Below are 19,289 nucleotides of genomic sequence, written 5' to 3'. Positions count from 1 at the left end.
TCAGCAAGGCGGAGGGCAAACTGGGGTTGGCAGGGGGGGTGAACTACCACAAAGAAAATTATGCTAATTACGCGGGGGTATGCTTGATTCTTGGTTTAAAAAAAGGGTAAGGGTATTAAGGTGAAGCTATTCTGGAATTTTAAGAGGAGTGTCTAGCTAAGTCAAAACACACTATCCTCATGTAGCTTGTAAAAAGAACATATCAGCAAAATTTCAGAAATGGTCTAGGGTATTATGTTGAAACTTACAGGATCTGATAAGTGGTATGTTCAACTGACCAAAAGGCAAAATATGCATGCTACTACCTCTACTACCAGTACTACCACTATTACTACTACTGCTACAACTAAAACCACAACTAAACTTAAGGACATTAAGGTGAAACTTTCAAGGAATGCTGATGGGGAAGTTGAACTATATCAAAACACTGTGTATGCAGCTGCAAAAAGGGTGAATTAGCAATCCCTTGTGAGCCACTTAGAGTATTATATTGGAACTTTATGGAGGGCAACTAACCCCCCTCTCACACCCACAATTTCCCCAAACACATTCAATCAAAATTTTGATTGGTTCAACCTAGTTGAAAGTTTCAACCTAGTTGAAAGTTCTAGAAATTTGGCCTTTGAGGATGACAACCCCCCCCCCAGAGCCCTCAGGGCAAGGGTTGTAAGTTATTCCCTGGGGACAAATAGTTTTTATAGAAAGCATTGTCATAAAAACTTCAAAAAGGGCTCACTTGATTCGAAATTTAAAGAGCTAGTGCCCTTTTTATAGTAGAAGTGATTGGAGGGCAACTAACCCCCCTCTCATGCCCACCATTTGCCCAAACACAAGCAATCAAAACCTTGAGATATCCATTTTGTTCGATGTAGTTGTTAGTTCTGGAAATTATCTCTTTGAGGATGAAGATGAAGACCACCTCAGAGCCCTCAGGGCAAGGGTTGTAAGTTATGCCCTGGGGCATAACTTGAAAGTTCTGGAAATTAGGTCTGTAAGGATGAGACCCCCTGCCCCCACAGCCCTCATGGTAAGGGTTCTAAGTTATGCCCTGGGGGAATATAATTTTTGTTTAAGAAAGCGTTGTTGTAAATACTTCAAAAGGGCTCATTTGATAGGAAATTGAAAGGGATAGTGCTCTTTTTACCGTCAAGCTCAGGTAGGTACTCTTCTTTTTTACGTAGCTCTTATCACAGATTCATTTTACCTAAACGATCATCAACAGCAGGTCAGAGGTGTTCTGTTCATCAATTTATTTTACTATGGAACTCCATCCCTCCTGATGTCCCACTATCTCTTTCTGCAAGGGCAGTTTCTCACCGGGTCTTTCCAGTATAGTATTTTTCCCCCTTTTTTTCTTTTTTTGCATTCCATCCGAATTTATGTCTTTTTTTCATTCAATATATTTTTCTGATTTTAATTTTTTTTTTTTTTAATCCTAATTTTAATCTCTTCTTCATTTATATATTTTTTTTCAGTTATTTGTGAAGTTTCCTGTTAATTCTCCTATTTTCATAAATATCTCTTGATACTGTTTTTTTTTAAGTAAGTTTTTTTCTGTTTTTTTTTGTGCTTTATAATAGTGTCTTATTTTGTTTTGTTGGCCTTTACAAGCTGTGCTTCTTGGGCGTGTATAAACTTTACGTTTGTAATTGTTTCGTTTTTTAGTATTAATAAATTGATTGATTGATTGATTGATTTAACAGTCAAAAGTGATTAAAGGGCAACTAGGCCCCCTCTCATGCCCACCATTTCCCCAAACATATCCAATCAAAATTTTGAGATAACCATTTTGTTCAACATAGTTTAAAGTTCTGGAAATTAGGATGACAACCAGCCCCCCCCCCCAACCCTCAGGATAAGGGTAGTAAGCTTAGCCCTGGGGGCTTATACGTTTTTTTATAGAAAGTAGTTGTAAAAGCTTCAAAAAGGGCTTATTTGATTGGAAATTGAAACGGCTAGTGCCCTTTTTAATAGTTAAAAGTTATTGGAGGGCAACTAACCCCCCTCTTACGCCTGACATCTCCCTGAACACATTCAATTAACATTTGGAGATGACCATTTTGTTCAACGTAGTTGAAAGGTCCGGGAATTATGTCTTTGAGGATGACAAACCCCACACAGCCCACTGGGCAAAGGTTGTAAATTATGCCCTGGGGGCATATAAGTTTTCTATAGAAAGTTTTGTTGTGGAAACTTCAAAAATGGCACATTCAAAATGGAATGTGGAGGGCTAGTGCCCTTATCAATAGTCAAAAGTGATTAGAGTGCAAATGACCCCCCCCCATGCCAATCATTTCCCCAAACACTTCCAATCAACATTTTGATATAGCCATTTTGTTCAACATACTTAAAAGATCTGGAAATTATGGATTTGAGGGGGAAAATTCCCCCACAGCCCTCTGGGCAAGGGCTATGAGCTATGCCCTGAGGGTATATAAGATTTTTATAGAGAGAGTTGTCATAGAAACTTGAAAAAGGGCTCATTTGATTGGAAATTGAAAGGGCTATTGCCCTTTTTAATAGTAGAAGTGATTGGAGGGCAACTAACCCCCCTCTCACGCCCACCATTTGCCCAAACACAAGCAATCAAAATTTTGAGATATCCATTTTGTTCGATGTAGTTGTTAGTTCTGGAAATTATCTCTTTGAGGATGAAGATGAAGACCACCTCAGAGCCCTCAGGGCAAGGGTTGTAAGTTATGCCCTGGGGCATAACTTGAAAGTTCTGGAAATTAGGTCTGTAAGGATGAGACCCCCTGCCCCCACAGCCCTCATGGTAAGGGTTCTAAGTTATGCCCTGGGGGAATATAATTTTTGTTTAAGAAAGCGTTGTTGTAAAATACTTCAAAAGGGCTCATTTGATAGGAAATTGAAAGGGATAGTGCTCTTTTTACCGTCAGGCTCAGGTAGGTACTCTTCTTTTTTACGTAGCTCTTATCACAGATTCATTTTACCTAAACGATCATCAACAGCAGGTCAGAGGTGTCCTGTTTATCAATCTATTTTACTATGGAACTCCATCCCTCCTGATGTCCCACTATCTCTTTCTGCAAGGGCAGTTTCTCACCGGGTCTTTCCAGTATAGTATTTTTTCCCCCTTTTTTTCTTTTTTTTTTTGCATTCCATCTGAATTTATGTCTTTTTTTCATTAAATATATTTTTCTGATTTTAATTTTTTTTTTTTTAATCCTAATTTTGATCTCTTCTTCATTTATATATTTTTTTCAGTTATTTGTGAAGTTTCCTGTTAATTATCATATTTTCATAAATATATCTTGATACAGTTTTTTTTTTTAAGTAAGTTTTTTTCTGTTTTTTTTTGTGCTTTATAATAGTGTCTTATTTTGTTTTGTTGGCCTTTACAAGCTGTTCTTCTTGGGCGTGTATAAACTTTAAGTTTGTAATTGTTTCGTTTTTTAGTATAAATAAATTGATTGATTGATTGATTTAACAGTCAAAAGTGATTAAAGGGCAACTAGGCCCCCTCTCATGCCCACCATTTCCCCAAACATATCCAATCAAAATTTTGAGATAACCATTTTGTTCAACATAGTTTAAAGGTCTGGAAATTAGGCTGACAACCAGCCCCCCCCCCCCAACCCTCAGGACAAGGGTAGTAAATTTAGCCCTGGGGGCTTATACGTTTTTTTATAGAAAGTAGTTGTAAAGGCTTCAAAAAGGGCTTATTTGATTGGAAATTGAAACGGCTAGTATAGTATGTAACGGCTAGTGAAACGGCTAGTAGTATTTTTTTCCCCTTATTTTCTTTTTTTTTGCATTCCATCCAAATTTATATGGGTTTTTTTTCATTCAATATATTTTTCGGTTTTGATTTTTTTTTTTTTTAATCCTAATTTTAATCTCTTCTTCATTTATATATTTTTTTTCAGTTATTTGTGAAGTTTCCTGTTAATTCTCCTATTTTCATAAATATCTCTTGATCCAGTTTTTTTTGTTTTATTTTTTATGTAAGTTTTTTTCTGTTTTTTTTTGTGCTTTATAATAGTGTCTTAATTTGTTTTGTTGGCCCTTTACAAGCTGTGCTTCTTGGACGTGTATAAACTTTACATTTGTAATTGTTTCGTATTTTAGTATTAATAAATTGATTGATTGATTGATTTAACAGTCAAAAGTGATTAAAGGGCAACTAGGCCCCCTCTCATGCCCACCATTTCCCCAAATCATATCCAATCAAAATTTTGAGATAAACATTTTGTTCAACATAGTTTAAAGGTCTGGAAATTAGGCTGACAACCAGCCCCCCCCCCCAACCCTCAGGACAAGGGTAGTAAGCTTAGCCCTGGGGGCTTATACGTTTTTTTAAAGAAAGTAGTTGTAAAAGCTTCAAAAAGGGCTTATTTGATTGGAAATTGAAACGGCTAGTGCCCTTTTTAATAGTTAAAAGTGATTGGAGGGCAACTAACCCCCCTCTCATGCCTGACATTTCTCTGAACACATTCAATCAAAATTTGGAGATGACCATTTTGTTCAACATAGTTGAAAGGTCCAGAAATTATGTCTTTGAGGATGACAAACCCCACACAGCCCAATGGGCAAAGGTTGTAAATTATGCCCTGGGGACATATAAGTTTTCTATAGAAAGTGTTGTTGTGGAAACTTCAAAAAGGGCACATTCAAAATGGAATGTGGAGGGCTAGTACCCTTATCAATAGTCGAAAGTGATTAGAGAGCAAATGACCCCCCCCATGCCAATCATTTCCCCAAACACTTCCAATCAACATTTTGATATAGCCATTTTGTTCAACATACTTAAAAGATCTGGAAATTATGGATTTGAGACGGGAAAATTCCCCCACAGCCCTCTGGGCAAGGGCTATAAGCTATGCCCTGAGGGCATATAAGATTTTTATAGAGAGAGTTGTCATAGAAACTTGAAAAAGGGCTTATTTGATTGGAAATTGAAAGGGTGAGTGCCCTTTTTAATAGTTGAAAGTGAATGGAGAGCAACTAACCCCTCTCACACCACCATTTCCCCAAACACATCCAATCAAAGTTTTGAGACAATACACATTATGTTCAACATAGTTGAAAGTTCTGGAAATTTGGTATTTGAGGATGACAACCCCCCCCCCCCACAGTCCTCAGGGCTAGGGTTGTAAGTTATGCCCTGGGGACAAATAAAGTTTTTACAGAAAGCAATGTCATAAAAACTTCAAAAGGGCCTAATTTGATTAGAAATTGAAATGGCTAGTGCCCTTTTTAATAGTGGAAGTGGTGGGAGGGCAACTAACCCCCCTCTCATGCCCACCATTTACCCATACACAAGCAATCAAAATTTTGAGATATCCATTTTGTTCAACATAGTTGTAAGTTCTGGAAATTATCTCTTTGAGGATAAAGATGAAGATCACCTCAGGGCCCTCAGGGCAAGGGTTGTAAGTTATGCCCTGGGCATAACTTGAAAGTTCTGGAAATTAGGTCTGTAAGGATGAGACCCCCTGCCCCCACAGCCCTCATGGTAAGGGTTGTAAGTTATGCCCTGGGGGCTTATAATTTTTTTTTTTTAAGAAACCATTGTTGTAGAAACTTCAAAAAGGGCTCATTCAATTGGAAATTGAAAGGGCTAGTGCCCTCTTTAATAGTCAAAAGTGATTGGAGGGCAGCTAGGTCCCCTCTCATGCCCACCATTTCCCCAAACACATCCAATCAAAATTTTTAGATAACCATTTTGTTCAACATAGTTTAAAGTTCTTGAAATTGGGATGACAACCCCCCCTCCCCCACAGTCCTAAGGGCAAGGGTTGTAAGTTATGCCGTGGGGACAAATAAAGTTTTTACAGAAAGCAATGTCATAAAAACTTCAAAAGGGGCTCATTTGATTGGAAATTGAAAGGGCTAGTGCCCTTTTTAATAGTGGAAGTGATTGGAGGGCAACTAACCCCCCTCTCATGCCCACCATTTACCCAAACACAAGCAATCAAAATCTTGAGATATCCATTTTGTTCAACATAGTTGTAAGTTCTGGAAATTATCTCTTTGAGGATGAAGATGAAGACCTCCTCAGAGCCCTCAGGGCAAGGGTTGTAAGTTATGCCCTGGGGCATAACTTGAAAGTTCTGGAAATTAGCTTCAGAAAGTTCTGGAAATAGGAAGCTTCAAAAAGGCACATTTAATTGGAAATTGAGAGGACTAGTGCCTTTTGTAATAGTCACAAGTAATCAGAGGGCTAATGCCCCACCCCCATCATTTACCCGTTATAACCATTTTGTTCAATGTATCTGAAAGGTCTGGAAATTATGTCCTTGAGGATAACAAATCCCCCCCAGCCCTCAGGACAAGGGTTGTAAGTTGTGCCCTGGGGGCATATAAGGTTATTATAGAAAGCATGGTCATCTTAACTTTGGAGGAGGCTTATTGAATCAGTAATCAGATGCCCTTTTTAAGAGTCAAAGTGATTGGAGGGCAGCTACTCCCCTTTCCCTAACATACACACACACACATGTTGTATTGTCCCAAAATGCACCTAAGACAAATTTTGAAATAGCCATTCTATTTAAAATAGTCTAAATATCATATAACAAGGCTTTTGAGATTTAAAGAAACTCCAAAGATTAAGGACAAGGGTTGTAAGTTATGCCCAAGGGGTATTTAAGGTTTTTGTGGAAGGGATGGTTGTCTAACTTTAGAAGAGGCTCAGTCTTTTTCCCTGAATAAGACTGTGTCAATATAAAACAAACAGAAATTAGTTAAAAAAAAACTTTTCCACAAAACAAGTTTTTCAAAAAAAGTAAAGAACTCTATTAAACCAAAAAAGAACAAAAATAAAATCAAATAATCTACCAAGCATTTTCCTGGTGTCTTTATAAAAGGGTGCATTTTCAGATGCTAGGAACACAACATTAGCTAACAGACAAAAGTGAGTAAAAAATTATAGATTACTTTCTTCTACAAAAATGATGGCAAAAACAGAAGATGGTAGAATAGCTTCAGCATGGCAAAGAAAAATTTCATGATGGGCATTAGGTGGTTTTAGTTTCTTTAGTTAGGTTTTTCTTTAGTTTACATCAACTTATGTTTATTGACCTTTCCAGTTTATGTTAATTGTTATTTTTTTCAAGCATGTTTTTTCTTTTTTAGTTTATAATCATTTCTTTTTTCCAGTTTGCATTTATTGTTGTTTTTCAATTTGTGACTTAAATTGTGTAGAATATACATTTCATTGGTAATAAAACATTTCTCTTACTATCAAATGCCAAGTTTTTAACCTATTCTTCCAGGCAAAAAGTAAATTAGGTAATGGGCCAAGTAGAAAAGAACAAAGTAACACTTTAAGGGTCATTTTAAATGCTCAAAAAGGAATTTGCAAAGGTTTTTTTTTTTAATAAATCAATGTTGAAAAATCAAACAATTTGATTTATTACTTTTTTCATCAGCCATATTTTGAAAATCTTTTACAACTTCTAGCAACTGTGTATTACATGACGTGTTTTTTTCTAAAACCATGCTGTGAGGGATGCCATAGTTTATTTTGGTTGAAGTAATCCTGTATCCAATAAGCAATAATCTTTTCAAGAACTCTTGAAAAAATTGAGGTGTTTGAAATTGGACAATAATTTCTAAATTGGGATTTAGATCCTCCTTTGTGGAGTGGCTTTGCAACTGCTTTTTTCCATGCTGCAGGGCATTTACTACTCAATAGACAATGGTTAAACAAAAATGCAAGAGGTTCAGCTAAACACGTGACTGTCTTCTGAAGAAAAGTGTTAGAAGTACCATCTATATTTGGAGCTTTATTAACAGAAAGGTCACGGAGAATTTTCAAAACCTGCTCCGAAGAAATATCAGAGTCATTGAAGGGCACTTTGTCTGCTGAAACAAATTTGGTAAAATGGGGTGGACTGCATGCATAGACATCATTTGGATTTACAAAAACCGACAAAAACACTTGATTAAACACATGAGCCCTTTTCTGATCATCACTTATTAATTCACTTGTAGTTGGGTCATCAAAAATGCACAAATTAGTTGAGGAGTCAGTCTTATTTCTATTGACATACTTTCAAAGCTTCTTTGGACACCCTCGAATGTTAGTAATAATAGACGATTCGAGTGATTCCTGGTTAACGTGTAGAGAACAAGTGGCGTGATTCCAAGCCATTTTATATGCACACCACAAGTCTTCATTTTTTCCCAACATATACTGTCTCCATTGTTTAGTTTTAACACTAATGTAGCATCAAGTACAAATTTTGGCAGTCATCTTCTTTTCTTGAACCTTATTTTATGTAACAATGTGGAACAAATCAATGAAATGCATCTTTTATAACCTCTCAGATGAACTCAAAAGCAACATCCATATCCACATTACTAGACTGAAGCTCCTAAACAATAGAAATGGAACAGATAGTCTTGAATTTCATTGAAACAACCCTTGCTGTAATCATAATAAAGTTTAGAACCAGAGCTCACTACTGCACTTACATTCATTGATAGAGACATAACTACATTGCTGCTTTTACCTAGATGTGGCAGCATCTTAAGGTCTAGTATGTCATCTGAAGATTTCATGATCACTAAATCCAGTACATGGGGAGTGGAAATACTTCTGAGTCTTGTGGGATCCACAACATATAATTTAGTTTGTTTTCCATTATTTTTGTAGAAGGAAACCAGCCTGTAATTTTTTACTCACTTTTTCTATTTGGTATCATAACATTAGACCTACTGCAAAGTTTAGTAAAGAAGGAACATTGATGAAGTCTAGAAACAGAAAATCACAGATAATATATACTTTGAGCTATATATTAGGGTGAATAATTTGCAGTTCATATTATTGACTTAGGCTAGGCCTACAAATAAAGTAAGCATACCACTTGATGTCTTTTTTATAGTCTTTCTAAATATAGTAATCATTTTTGTCACAATGAATTTTACTCCCATCTCTATATAAACCAATTCAAGGTATACATTTGTACATTAGGGGGTGGGGGTAAAATTTCTGATGCAAATGAGAGGTAGGTTTAAATGTTACCAACACCCCCTTCCCTTATTGTGCAAATATATACCTTGAATTGGTATATACAGGGGTGGGGGTAAAATTCATTTGTGACAAAATGATTATTATATTTGTAAAGAGCATAAAAAAGCATTGAGTGGCAGGCTATGTTCACTTTATTTGCAAGTCAATAATATGAACTGCAAAATATTTAACCATATTAGCACATTAGGGGACAATGAGGTAAAGTGAAGTGAGGTCCTTTTGGGAACAGCCCCAAGGTAAGTAGAGCCTGAGTAGGCTATGCCTAAGCTAGACTAGGCTATTCTTATTAGGCTAATTTTCAGTTATTTTCAGAATTGTATTTTATACCCTTCTGTGGAGGATTAATTTTGCTATAGCACCAAAGACCTCTCATGCAAGTTCAGTTCTCCATTAGATATAGGCTAGCCTACTGTTAAGTCTAGGGTAAAAAAACAGTATCCAATTGAGCAAAATTATGTAAAACTAAAACCCTCACATCTTGTTACCAAAGAGGAATTGAAAAGGATTGGGTAGGCCTTGGGTATATTAATGAATAGCTAAAAGTCTAAGCTGTGCATCAATATGGTTATTATTCAGATTATTTAAGATCAACCATTTGAAAATACTGGTCTATTGACTTACCGTCAGGGACCTCTTTTTGGAAATACCAATTATCTTATTTTGATCTATATGCTAGGCTATATCCTTTTAGTGTTTCACTTTTATTAGGCTAGAATATTAACAAAAAGCTGATTTTCTTCTGATTCTAGAAATGTAACTTTCGTTGCTTGACATTTATTCTACAAATTACAAATATTTAAATCTACTTTTTCATTTTAATTGCATTTCAAAACAGAGGCCACATTTTTCAACTTGTGCTGACAAATCATTGGTGAAAACTTGAATAGGAAGATGGGGTTACTGCCCTCACATTGCTTCATGTTGTAGTAAAAAGGGATGGCCCAAAAACCCATTGCTATTTTTCCGGAATGCCAAAGAAAAGTGGTCTTTCCCAAAAAGAGGTCCTTTACCATGTTATCCACAGTCACTGTTATAGGTCAAACGTAGCTGTGTAAGAAATAAAGGATTACCAGATTTCAATATTAATATAGATGCTCCCATCTCTTTTCATATCTTTACTGTCTTGTTAACTAATAATTTAGAATCTCATTCTTAGAACTTATTTGGGATGGGAATTGTGCATCTATCCCAAATTCTAAAGAAGAAATAATTGTGGAAAAGCTCTGTTGCCAAAAAGTGCCGTGCCATGTAACAAACTAGCGAATATGTCACGGTTTTGCTTCATGCAGAAATTTAGCTACTTGTGTTGAGCTACTCAGTCTTTATTTCGAATATCACAGCTCTTAAATTTAGGAACTTCTACCCGATAGTTAAAGTAAAAAAATTATGATCATTTTAAAGTTTCAGTTGATTTTCTATGATTAATTCAGAAATACATTAATAAATAAGCCGAATACAAGGCTGTCGGCCCTCTTAGAGCAGCCGAGCTTGCTAAAATGTTTTGAAAGCAAAGGCACTAGTCATTTTTCTAGTAGAGGTATACTCCTGTATAATCAAATAATTGCCTACTTGCAAGAAATTCTGACTTTTCGGTCAAACTGTTATCAAGTCCTTAAATTGAGAATAATTGCACTAGAATGAACGTCGTCTTGCTTCTTAAATTTAATATGTCAACTTACGCAAAAGCTTAAGTTTAGAAGCTTAAGTTTAAGCTTTTTCTTTAAAAAGAAAAAAAAGACAAAGCGTAAAAAGCAAATGAAAAAAATTAAAAGCTTGGGAAGAACATGGATATAATTATCTTATACTGCTCATATTAGCGAGGAACAACTTAAGCATGACTGTTGCTTTGGCCGGGGTTGATGAGGTGTTCTGCATAGCAGGCAAGATTTTGAATACACAACGGATAACATTGACATTTCCAAGCTTAAAAAAAGTTTTTTTTTTTTACTCAAAACGGCTCACAGATGCCGAATGCCGGAAAATTGTAAAAATGTTGTCACGGAAGCGTTTGATCACAGCCTCAGAAGCACAGAAACTAGCATGCGATATTCAAACGGTAAATGAATAGGTTAAATCAAGTTTTAGGAGCCAAGAGTAGACATTCCAAGTCTAATCTGAAATGCATAGGCCACCTATGCCTTTTTAATAATACAATTCTTACCTTATATGATTATTACCCTGTATGAATCCTGTCAAACCTTGGGGATCAAATTTTTCTTCGAATATCCTCATGTCCTTTGTCATAGTTTAACGTGTGACTTCTAACAGATCTAGTATGCTTCTCAGTTGTTTCCGGTGTAAGGTTTATCATAGGTTTCAATTCAAAATAATGAACAAATTCTTCCACACCCCAGTAGAAGTATTTCAACGAAACCATATAACTATTATGGAGTATAAACTTGCAGCAAAAGCAGATGAAATTTGACAAGTCACGTAAAAACAACTGTTTTTGTATGAAAAACAGCAGTTTCAACCAAAGTTCTTTTTTTTTAGCTGTCCTGCAATTGAATGTGTTTACAGAAGCATTTTGTGAAGATTTATTTTTTGTGAATGTATGATTATATTGTTGTACTTGGTAGTTTTTTATCTGCAAATGAGAGGTAGGTTTAAACGTTACCAACATCCCCCTCCCTTATTGTGCAAATATATACCCTAAATTGGTATATACAGGGGTGGGGGTAAAATTCATTTCCGACAAAAATGATTATTGTATTTGGAAAGAGCATAAAAAAGGCATCGAGTGGTATATTCACTTTATTCGTAAGTCAATAATATGATTTGGTAGAAATTTACCAAAGCATTGAATGGTAGGCAAGTTTTTTTTTTTTAGCTGTGTTGCAATTGAATGTGTTTACAGGAGCATTTTGGGAACATTTATTTTTTGTGAATGTTTGATTATATTGTTGTGTTTGGTAGTTTTTTATTATTATTATTATTGTTATTCTAGTAATATATAACTTGATACGACTATGCGACAACACTATACGACTTAAGAACTACAGATAAAGAAATCTAGGAGACAAACAAAGAATAATTACACAGAAGAGAAACACTGAAGGCACACTGGAGTATTATCATAATAGCCCAAAGAATTTGAGGCTAGCCGAGACCAAAACATATTTCAAGGATAGACCAGCCAAATAAAACTATGGGCATCTTTAGTCTTTTACTCTGTTCAAGAAAGTATTTCTGTTGTAATTTGTTTTCTGCTTTTTCTCTTTATTCATAATGCCTTACTGTGGTATATGCTTATTAAATTTAAAAGTATAAAAGGCATAGACCTTCCTAGATAGCTAAACAAAATTTCTTCTAGTAAATATTATTAGTAAAACTAGTATATATATTATACACTACAATATAAGTTCTTACAAACCCTTTTAATGGGACATTGACTAGGAAGTAAATACACGTCTCTAATTCTGTATTGCAAGAAGCAACATTATTATGAAAATTTTAATGGGTTAATATTCAACATCCGTCAATATAATCATTTAAGACATAAATATTTGTAAATAAAATGGCAACGTGGTGAAAGAAGCTTCTATGCAACGATATCAAAATAAACACCAAAAATTAAATGCAGACACTTTCGTAAATATATTCTGAGCCTGCCCTTTGCTATGTGTTTATAATCAGTGTTGGGTCAAGTACTCTAAAAAAGTATTTAAGTATAAGGACCAAGTACTCAACCAAAATTGTAATTAAGTATCGGTACTAAGTACTTGAAGTAAATTGTAGTTAAATACATAGTACTTAAGTACGGGAGTATATTACTTGAAGGCTATTTTTGTATGGTAAAGAATATGGTTAGGTCGCCAGGAGAGAGAATGACATTAGTTGTTATTATTTCCAGTGGAGAAGTGGAAAGGAACTCCATTCTAGCACCACCAGGACCATATACAGAGGTGGGAAGTTACCAGGTTTGACCCCCCCCCCGAAATGCTTCTCCGACTTGCAAATTCGTCTAAAAAATGTTCTAATCTTACTCGAGGCTGTTAGAAAAAGTTCACGGGAGGGTATTTTTTGAAAACCTTCCCCCCCCCCGAACAATTTTTTTTTGGTAAAACCCCTCCCAAACGAAAATCCTGGATACGGCCCTGAGTACCACGCACAGCCACTCAACTTCAACTATATTACAACTTTTATATCAAACAAAAACAAATAAAATTGGCTTCTCATTCAGTATAATAATATAAACTGTCTAAAAGTTATACCAGTAGGCCTGTAGACTTTCATAGGTGCTTCCTTGGGTAAACATGACGTGTGACGTAACAGGCATGGTATATCGAATTGTTATGTCAAATAGACTTTTGTGCCTTATTCAGATTTTTTTCTTATTTCGTCCGTCTGAACGCCGCATTAAGCATTGTTCACATTGGTATGATAAGAGGAATAAGAAAAATGAAGCTCGGTTCTGTTTTCTCGCATGAACCACCAATCGAAATGCTCCATTGATGGTGTCAACGCGTCAAGAAAGATATGGAAGTCAAAATGAACAAAATATTAGCTTTACGTGGCTGTTTTATTATATTCGGATGTAGTGAGGTAACATTGCTTATCTTACCAATGTGAACAACAATGCATTACATTTACTTAAAAAACTGAAGTTCAGTCTTCATTGACAGATTCTGGCACCAGATTTTGGAATCTGGACCAATGAAGACCGGTCATTTTTCCACAGATTGACAGATTCGTCAACAGATGACTGGTATTCATTGGTCCGGATTCCGAAATCTTGTGCCAGAATCTTTCAACGAAGACTGAACTTAAACCATGAAAACTTCGTCTAAACAATTGCCATAGCACTATGTTCAATAGCACAGTTCTGGACGAATCAAAAAGATCCACTACTTCTAAAAAGATGTCAGAAAAAAAGTCCTTACTTTAATGACGAGTCTCGACGTCTTTGTCTACTTTTAGTAGCAAAAGCTTCTCAAACTTAGCATCTTCTAAGCAGTTTTTTTTATAGTCAATACATCTTCTGCAGTGGAAAATAGGCGTTCAGCAGGTGCAGATTACGGGAGAGGGTTATAAAATTTTTTAAACAGTTTTCCAACTTTCGGATAGTCTTTAAAGAATCGAGGGTCCTCCTCTTGCCTTGAAGAGATTTTAAGAATCCAGCTTTCAGACTCGAGTCTATATTTACTTCTTGATCACTGACAGTATCACCATGTTCCACAAACGAAAATAAATCATTAGTCTCATTTGTACCAGACTTCTCAGCACATTCACCCAGCTCATCATTGGAGACAAGCATGGTAACTTTTTCATTTCTAAGTTCACTATGTCTATTATTCGTTTTTTGCCCTTGCAAGGCCGGAGTCGACCATCGTAATTTGAAACTCGGGTGAAAGAAGTAGCTATGACTAGTTCACTGAAGCTTTCTCTTCCATTTCCATTGAGAAAACATGCAAGAAGCGTTCATGCAAACTACCTACAATGGCATGTACAACGACAAAGCATGCTTGAGAATACGGATATTCTGAAGTCCTTTTAGTTTGGTCTCCAAACCATTAAGCTCTGGAAAAACAGCACCAAGATAGCAATTTTTTTCACCTTGCCAAAAATTCAAGGCCTGTCACAATGGATCTGTAATAAATGGCCAATGGGGGACGGGGTATAAGAAATCATTGACATTTCCCTGTGTAAGACTTGTGTATTTTGGAAGAACATTTTTTAATGAATTTTTTTTTATGGTTTCTGGGTTTCAATTTTTTTTTGGGGGGGGAGGTGGTGGTTAAAAGGTTTATTAGATGCCGTTTACCTTTTTAGTGTTTATTAAAAAAAAATTAACTGAAAGTAAGGAGCAACATAATAACTTAAAACGAACAGAAATTATTCCGTATATGAAAGGGGCTGTCCCCTTCTCAACGCCTCGCTCTTTATGCTAAAGTTTTTTATTGTTTTAAAAAATAAAGTTGTGAGACGGAGCCAAACTTTAGCGTAAAGAGCAAGGTGTTGAGGAGGGGACAGTCCCTTTCATATACAGAATAATTTCTGTTCGTTTTAAGTTTAAATGTCGCTCCTTACTTTCAGTTAAAAAAACATATTTTTTAAATGTAATTTCTGAACGTTTTTGAATTAATGCAGCTTTGATTTTGGCTCACCGTACATGAATAATTAAAACAAATTTGCACACTAATTTTACTTTTTTTTGGCTAAATGGCTTTCGCGAAAGTTTGATCTGACGTAACTTACGAATTAACTTATGTAACAAACTTCTGTTTTCGTATTTTTTATTACGTATATATGGGGTTCCTCCCCTAGTCAATACCTTGCTCTTTACGATAAAGTTCAAATTTTGTTCCATTTCTTTAAGAATGACCCCTGAATCAGAAAGGCCGTTTAATTAGAATAGATAACTTTTTGAAAGTAGCGTAGAGAGCGAGGTATTGACCAGGGGGTGAACTCCTTAATATACGTAATAATTTCTGTTCGTTTTAAGTTTTAATGTCGCTCCTTACTTTCAGTTGAAAAAACTTACTTTTTTTATTTGATTTCTGAGCGTTTTTTAAATAATGCTAGGAAATCCGGCATCCCCTCATATAAATGCTTATTCCCCCATGAAAATATCCTCCATGGAAAGATCCACCCACATAAACCCCTCTTCCGACACCTCCCCCTCCCCCACACCAGAAAAAAATCCCTCCTCAAAGCGTCTGCATACTTTCAAATAACAAATACTATATGTAAACAATGGGCAAAGTTAATAACTTGCAGCCCTTCCTCTGGAGACTGTGGGAGATTAAGTCATCCTTAAAGAAATATTTATTAGATTTTGAAGTACGCTGAACAATTTTGATCGGGTGATTTTGGGAAAAATAGGAGCGTGGGAGGGGGCCAATTTGCTCTTCCAACTTTTGGTCACTTAAAAAGGGCACTAGAACTTTTAATTTTCGTTCCAATGAGCCCTCACGCAATATTTTCTGACCACTGGATCGATACGATCGCCCCTGAGAAAAGAAAAAAAAAACAACAAACAAAAATACACGCATCCGTAATCTTTCTTCTGGTAAAAAAAATCCACATTTTTGCAGAAAGGAGCAAGAAACCTCTACAGTAGGGTTTTGTTGTACGCTGAATATGACAGTTTGATTTTAATTAAGATTATATCACTTTTAGGGGGTGTCTCCCCCTTTTTCAAACATAACGCAAAATTTCCGTTTTTTATAGTTTTTGTTACTATTGACCGGGGTCGCTCCTTACTTACCATTCGTTACCACGAACTGTTTGAAAGTGATAATTTTTTATATTCGTGTTTAATATTGTTAAAGTTTTTGTATTTATATTTAAAGTTTTGCTAGTTTTGAAGTTTTTGCCTATAGGGTTTAAATTGCATGTTTTTTACTTAACTTTTGGTATTAGGAGGTTTTCAATTTTGCGTGTTGATTTTAAAAACTTGTATTTGGATTAATTTGCTCTTAGGTGAGCTGAAATTTTTTTTTATGTGTAGCTAATTTTTTTCCTTTAGATTTATTTATGTTTTTGTTTGCAAGGTATAACATGTTCGTTTGTCAGGTTTTAGTTTCCTTGATTGAGGCTTAGAGTTTAGGGTTTAAGATTGGAAGTTTTAGTGCTTTTCCGTAGGGTGGGGACAATTATGAGTTAGATGTCCATCGAAAAATAATTTTTTGTCATGGAAAGCTAAAAACAGTGGCAAAAAGAAAAAAGGGCAAATAACATAAACACGGTTTGTGTTTTTTTTTGTATTTGGTTAAAGCTGCATTTGTTACATTTTGTTTTTATATGGGAAGTTAAAGTTTTTTAACTTGTGCTTCAAATTTTTTCAGTGTTCGAAGTTTTTATTTATAATGTTTAAATTATGTTTTGCTTTTAAATTTTTAAATTTTGCATTTAAATTAATGGTTGTTTCGAGCATTTTTATATGGCTCAACTTTTTTTTTGGATGAAATTTTATGTGGAAGAGAAGGTTATGTATTTATATTTAAATTTTTTGTTGTCAGAGAACAATCCGTTTTTGTTTTCTTTAATTGGGATTTGAAGACTATTTTTTTATTTTAAGTTATATTCTTTTTCGTAGGTGGTGGTGTTGATTAAGTAAATATTATATATGGAGTTCTAGTTTTCTTAGGAAGTATTTTCTTGACTTACTTGACTTTTGTCCCATCCGTCCTTGAAGGTCGTTTTGGGGCCTCTTCATTAACCAGTTCATTGATGTGCCTCCTATAGGTGCTTCTGTTGTCGGCCAGTGGCCATAGTCCATCTGATCACGTTAGTATACGGAACCGTTGGAGTAACCACGGAAATCCCACTAATTTGGGGCCGACAAGGGGTTCTCCCCTTTGAGTAAGTGGCATAGCAACCTTTTTGCGCCATTTTTGCCTTTAAAAGTGGTAACCCCGCACAAATAACCTCCAATAAGTGGTGCCAGCGGTACTTACACTCCAATAAGTGGTGGCCGTGAGTTAAGGTCCTATCAGTAAATCTGAAAATAAAAGAATTCCGCGCTTTCGAAGAGACAGGTTAATTTGGCCTACAAAGTAGCCTATTGTGGTGACATATAAAAAGACAAAATTACGCATTTAATTAATAAAATTATGAAAGTCTATAATGGGCTATGGGCCTTATTAGACAAAAATAAAAAAGAATAACGTGAAATTAATGAGTTGAGTCTAACGTGGGGGAATCTCCGTACTTAAAAGTATTACAGGGTTTAAGGACAGATAAGAAAACGTTGAAAGTTGGGTTATTATTTGAGTAAATTGCCGGACTTAGAGATAATCTTCAGTGACGAAGGTTATAAGAGTATTGAGGACGGCAAATTAGGAGAATTTGTCAGTTTGAGCGCATATTGGACAAGGAAGGTGGGAGGCACCTTTCCTATTGACTAATCTGCCCAGGACGAGATTTTATTTGGAATACGAGTATCCAGGAGGGATACGTGATTTGTTTTACAGGGTAGTTCCCCTGTTTGAGTTTAGTCCAGCTAATTCAATAGTGGAATATTCGCGCGGTTTTTCTGATTATTTTCTCGTCCAACCCCTGTTAATTCGTTTTTCGGAGATATATTTCACTCGCTTAAAACTGCTTGTTGTGAAAGAATTCGTTATTCCCTAATGAAGTCTATAGACATTCCGGTTATTTGAAAAATTGTTGAACCTCATTACATGGAGCTGATAATTCACAATAGTAATTGCGTACCTTAATTTTTGAGTGACAGTTGTTGAACTTACCAGGATTGACTAATTGAATAAGAGATAAAATAATCGGAGAGAAGTATACGCGGTAAAATGAGGGGCTACGAAGTAAAAAAGGAAGAAATAATATGCGAAAAAACAAGACGAACTCATCCCTCAGAGGCTGTGCCAAATGAAGGGGGGTTGCGGGATAGAGATAGTACAGATATGGAACAGATGAATTCAGAAAAGGAATTGAGTAGAAATAATGACAAATGGAATTTTGAAATCATGTCGGACAGAGATAAGATGAACTCAAAACCAAGAAGGGCGAGTGAAGCCCATAGAAAAAGTAGGAAAACAGAAAGAAAGGCAAATACAGAGGCCTTTAAAAGAGAGCACCAAATATATAAGGGGAAAATGCAAGCTGAGAAAGAGGAAAGTAGACGGAATAAAAAACCGAACGAAAGGGAAAGATTAACCTATAAAGAAAGAGACAATACGGATAAAGAACGAACAGATTCAGAAAATGAATTAAGAAGAAATAATGACAGACAGAATCAAAGTAGTCCGAGTAGAACGAGCAGTGTTAAATTGAGGTCAAGCAGGGGCTCGCGAAAAAGCACTCGAATAGATATAGCACAACGAATATTAAATTTCATGGAGGAAGGAAGAAGAGCTAGAGAAAAAAGGAAGTGTTTAAAAGAGCCATGATAGGCCTAATCAAAGCCCGCTGGGGAATTCCAGAAAGTGAGATTTTATCACAACTAACTTCTAGGCTGTCAGATAGCCATAATAATATGTCTAAGAATCAATCGCGAGAAAACGAAAGTTACCAAACATTAAACACGGTTACGAGAAAATATAATACTTCGCTAACTACGGGGGGAGATGAACCGGCCCATAAAACAAATGGGAAGGCTGTGCCACCCTGTTGGAAAAATGAAATACTTGATACGCGGGTTCAAAATGTCAATTATCCACAAAGGGGTGCGGAAATAAATAGATAAGATAATATTGAAAATAAGACGCGCGAAATTGATTTTTCAGGAAAATTTGCAAATAATAGAAAACTTAAGAACACTTTTAATGAATATGAGACGCGAACAAGTACAAGCCAAAATGAAACACTGATTGTACCAGAGAAAAAG

At 35.6% G+C, this 19,289-nt stretch overlaps 1 protein-coding gene across 1 annotated transcript in view; it reads right to left on the bottom strand.

Moving 5' to 3' along the window:
• The window catches only part of BicD (Microtubule-associated protein Bicaudal D), a 72,113-nt gene extending 61,919 nt beyond the window's left edge, over positions 1–10,194 (bottom strand). The window contains exon 1 of the mRNA XM_089108476.1: positions 10,072–10,194. The gene's annotated coding sequence lies outside the window, so the exon portion shown is untranslated. The remainder of the gene's footprint in view (positions 1–10,071) is intronic.
• Between the last annotated feature and the right edge of the window lie 9,095 nt (positions 10,195–19,289).

Source organism: Artemia sp. Qi Xiang Cuo, chromosome 3, assembly GCF_049724085.1.
Source record: "Artemia sp. Qi Xiang Cuo chromosome 3, ASM4972408v1, whole genome shotgun sequence".
NCBI classification, from domain to species: domain Eukaryota; kingdom Metazoa; phylum Arthropoda; class Branchiopoda; order Anostraca; family Artemiidae; genus Artemia; species Artemia sp. Qi Xiang Cuo.
This window is presented reverse-complemented; position numbering and strand designations above follow the sequence as displayed.